This window comes from Hyperoodon ampullatus, assembly GCF_949752795.1.
Source record: "Hyperoodon ampullatus genome assembly, chromosome: 13".
NCBI lineage: Eukaryota > Metazoa > Chordata > Mammalia > Artiodactyla > Ziphiidae > Hyperoodon > Hyperoodon ampullatus.
In genome coordinates, this window is record NC_136926.1 from 7,798,356 (window position 1) to 7,803,601 (window position 5,246).

The following is a 5,246-nucleotide window of genomic DNA, read 5'->3' on the forward strand; positions in this document are numbered from 1 at the left end:
CTGCTTTTGACATAGCACCAAGAGCTATTTAATTATAACTGTGCATTCTGGTAATTAGTACTAAGTGGACAGGTAAAATTATTTTCCTGTTTGTCCCTCCCATGTTAAAAGCAGTCTATCTAGGGCTTCCCTGGTGGCGCTGTGGTTGGGAGTCCGCCTGCCAATGCAGGGGACACGGGTTCATGCCCCAGTCTGGGAAGATCCCACATGCTGCGGAGCGGCTGGGCCCGTGAGCCATGGCCGCTGAGCCTGCACGTCCGGAGCCTGTGCTCCACAACGGGAGAGGCCACAACGGTGAGAGGCCTGCGTACCGCAAAAAAACAAAACAAAACAAAACAAACTATCTAAGGCTTAATTGTGGCCTGAAGTCAGGCTTCTTTTAAAGAACAGAAAAACTGAGCTTGCTGGTTTACTATATTTTATTCTCACTGATAAAACCTTGAGGGGGGGGACATAGATAGGATCTGGTTTAGAGATAGTCTGTTAAGGTTTATACTATTTTGGGATTGTGTCTGTCAGGAGTGGTGGTTTTTATCTGTCTTTTGTACATTGTTTTCTCTTTCTACATTTTGCTAATTATCCTGTATGTAAGTTTAATATATCACTTTTTAAAAGAAAAAATTCTAACCGTTTAAAGTTCGTATTTCAACTCTGTCAACCAAATGAGAAAAATCAGGGATGAGCAGCTTTATCCCATTTCAGGTATTTTTGTAAGTGATTTATTTACATGCATCAGTTTTAATAACACTTTTACTTTTTTGTAACTTCATTCTTCATATAAGCTTGCTATACAGGTATGTTCATCTTTGTGTACAAAGGTTAAATAAATTAGTTTTCATATACATAATCTGAGACTTTGAATACAAAAAAATGATTCACAGTTAAATTAGTATGTACAACCTTGTAAGTTTGGAAGTAAATTACTTGTTTGCAAAAATTAGTGGCAGCCAAGGAAATAAATTACAAGTTTGGGTATTTTTGGTGGATTTCAGCCTTAAATATAGAAACAGCAGGACCTTTTAAAGTAATCATTTTGAAAAAAATAAATGGAGGGCAGCTAACCTTTGTACAAAAATAATTTTCTAGATTTGAATCCTATGATAATTGTTAAAAACAAAAAGTAGACATAAACAAATTGTGTTTAATTGTCACATAGATAGAGCTGAAACTATGTTTTTTGTCTTTATGTGGAATGCTATTACATCTTTATAGTGAAGTCCATGAAAATAAACATTTAGATGATCTTGAATGATTCCTGTTAGGTAGTGTTATTCTCCTCACAGGCCGGCAGAGGGAGCAAAATATAACCATTTCAGATTCGGTTTTCATTTTGGGAACTTGAGAAACCAAATTAACTGGGAAGAAAAATTATATGAAGGAGAGAAATTTATTTTCAAGGCCCTCACAGAATATGCTAGAAATTGAATAAAATGTTTAATACTTTTGGCTTTTTTCTCTGAGTCGAAGTCCATAATAAAACTGATCTTTTACAATAGTTTACATAGTGCTTTTACGTACATTATCTTACTCAACCTTTCTGTCAGGTAAATGTCTTACCACCACATTATGTACATAACCTAAGGAAACTTCAGCGGCATAGAGAGGTCAAAAGGACTTGTCAGCAATTAAGAAGTGGTTGTTGGGATTTCCCTGGCAGTCCAGTGGGTTAGATCCCTGGTCGGGGAACTAATATCCTACATGCCACGTGAAACGGCCAAAAAAAAAAGAAGTGGTTGTTGAGAGGCCAGTCCAACTAAAGACTTGACTGTTCCCTAAATCACAGAAGTAGTTGTTTAAATGCCCCTTAAGCACCGCATTGTGCAGTGTCTCCTATGACACCAGAGATAATCTAACAGTTATCTATCTAGCATGTCCCACAGACAATCATGTTGAGGTTCTTTGTGCTTTATTACCCCATTGTCACAATCGCCATATTAAGTAGGGATCATTAACTTCATTTTTGGAGGAAATGCCTAAGACACACAGTGGCTGAGTAACCTGGTGAATCTAAATCCAGATCACTCTGACCCCCCTATCCATGCTCTTAACCATTAAACTGCCTCTCTGTTAAAAGCTCTGTAAATCACTAGTTTCTTAAAAAATTGACTCCTATTTCTCTATTTATCCAGTTACTTATTGAGGGCACACTTGAGTTGTTCTATGTGCTTTGGGGCATTAAAAGAAGAAAATCATAGAATCTGTTTTAAGAGGAGCTTGGCTACTAGCAGGAGAAAATGGATGGTTTCCTCTTAGGAGATGGATCATGTGGCCATGTGAAGCGGGCAAGGTACCTGGGCTATTTTGGGGGTGGTGGGAGAGGCACCTAGGAAGGACTGGCTTTAAATTCACAGGGCCAGTGGTTTCAGTATTCGTTTGGAGGGTATTTGAAGACTTCTGAAAAGAGAACCTTTGAGCTAATCCTTTAAAAAGGTAGGTAGAGCTACAGATTTCCATAGACAAAATGAGCGTTGAAATACACATGAAATGGGGCTTCCCTGGTGGCGCAGTGGTTGAGAATCCGCCTGCCGATGCAGGGGACGCGGGTTCGTGCCCCAGTCTGGGAAGATCCCACATGCCGCAGAGCGGCTAGGCCCGTGAGCCATGGCTGCTGAGCCTGTGCGTCCGGAGCCTGTACTCCGCAACGGGAGAGGCCACAACAGTGAGAGGCCTGCGTACCGCAAAAAAAAAAAAAGAAAAAAGAAAAAAAAAAAAAGAAATACACAAGAAATGGCATGAGTAAAACCAAGCAGGAACACTCAAGAAATGTAGGATGGTAGAAAAAAAAAAGACTTCAAAGTATTGTTTATTCATTGATGCTAAGAACTCTTGATTGCTTTGCTAAGGGATTTGAATTTTATTAAGACAAAGGATCTGCTAAAGATCTTGCAATGTGAAATGACCTCATCCAAGTGGTATTTTAGGAAGTGAAATCCTAAAGCAGAATTCAGAATAATTTGAGAGGAGATATTTTATAGAAGTGAACCCAGAAAAATGGAAAGTGGTTGCCTTAAGAAAGTGCCCCATTTTTTAAATGCATCCTTGTTTGGTGTATTTGCATATTAGGAAGACAGTGGTGGGTGGAGGAGTGAGTTGTTTGGACTTGGCCATGCTGTGACAGGTCTCCAGGGGTGGAGAGGTGAGGTCATAACCAAACACTTGCACTTCAGGATGGACTGGGAGCCGGGGTGGGGGCCTGTTTCTAATCTTTGCCTTCGGTGAAAAGGAACGTGAATTGTCATACAGGCTGCTAAAATGAGGCCAGCTCTTTGTCATCTCCTTGAGCAAATAAGTGGAAAGAAGTCACCGTCCTTACTAAAATACTGAAGGACTGATTTCTTTTTTCAAATGTTGCATGTCCTTACGTGGTCAAAGTACAGTGTACTTTGTGCCAATAAGAGGCTTCCTCCTAGTTGGTTCTGTTCTTCAGCGTCTCTGGTGGAATCATTTTGCCCTTCTGTCTCATACTTTGTAGGTTATCATTAGCACATAAAACCATCAAGGGTATTGTAACAATTGTGGATTTGTAAGGTAGGACTCAGTTCCCAAGAACGCGTGTCCACACAGGCTGTGTTTTTCTTTAGCATTTAAGAAAATTATTTTTTCTTCAACTTAATATATTCGTTTGATTTACTGGTATAAACTCACTTTTAAATGTTTAGGATTAAATTATTTTGTTAAAGGGTTTCTAAATAGTTCTTAATTACAGAGCCGTTTCTATAGTCTTAATAATGTGGAAGTCTCTGAACCAAGCATGTTTTGAAAATCAGCACTCTAGCTAGAATGTTTATATTGAAATATTGGACTGGAGGGGAAAAAAGTGAAAGCTGTCTTAAAGGAAATATCTTTTTTTGTCTCCTAAAGAAATAACTGCATTGGAGAGGAACCAAGATGGCGGAGTAGAAGGAAGTGCTCTCGTTCTCTCTTGCGAGAACACCAGAATCACAACTAGCTGCTGGACAATCATCGACAGGAAGACACTGGATGGAACTCACCAAAAAAGATACCCCACATCTTAAGACAAAGGAGAAGCCACAATGAGACGGTAGGAGGGGCGCAATCACAGTAAAATCAAATCCCATAATAACTGGTGGGTGGGTGACTCACAGACTGGAGAACACTTATACCACAGAAGTCCACCCACTGGAGTGAAGGTTCTGAGCCCCACGTCAGGCCAGGCTTTCCAACCTGGGGGTCTGGCAACGGGAGGAGGAATTCCTAGAGAATTAGACTTTGAAGCCTAGTGGGAATAGATTACATGACTTCGACAGGACTGGGGGAAACAGAGACTCCACTCTTGGAGGGCACACATAAAGTAGTGTGCACATTGGGACCCAGGGGAAGGAGCAGTGACCCCAGGGGAGACTGAACCAGACCTACCTGCTACTGTTGGAGGGTCTCCTGCAGAGGCGGGGGTGGGGGTGGCTGTGGCTCACCATGGAGACAAGGACACTGGCAGCAGAAGTTCTGGGAAGTAATCCTTGGTGTGAGCCCTCCCAGAGTCTGTCATTAGCCCCACCAAAGAGCTGAGGTAGGCTCCAGTGTTGGGTTTCCTCAGGCAAAACAACCAACAGGGAGGGAACCCAGCCCCACCCATCACCAGTCAAGCAGATTAAAGTTTTACTGAGCTCTGCCCACCAGAGCAACAGTCAGCTCTCCCCATCACCAGACCCTCCCATCAAGCCTCTTAGATAGCCTCATCCACCAGAGGGCAGAGAGCAGAAGCAAGAAGAACTACAATCCTGCAGCCTGTGGAACAAAAACCACATTCACAGAAAGACAGACAAGATGAAAAGGCAGAGGGCTATGTACCAGATGAAGGAACAAGATAAAACCCCAGAAAAACAACTAAATGAAGTGGAGATAGGCAACCTTCCAGAAAAAGAACTCAGAATAATGATAGTGAAGATGATCCAGGACCTTGGAAAAACAATGGAGGCAAAGATCAAGAAGATGCAATAAATATTTAACAAAGACCTAGAAGAATTAAAGAGCAAACAAACAGAGATGAACAAACGATACAATAACTGAAATGAAAACTACACTAGAAGGAATCAATGGCAGAATAACTGAGGCAGAAGAATGGATAAGTGATCTGGAAGACAGAATGGCGGAATTCACTGCTGCGGAACAGAATAAAGAGAAAAGAATGAAAAGAAATGAAGACAGCCTAAGAGACCTCTGGGACAACATTAAACACAACAACATTCGCATTATAGGGGTCCCAGAAGGAGAAGAGAGAGAGAAAG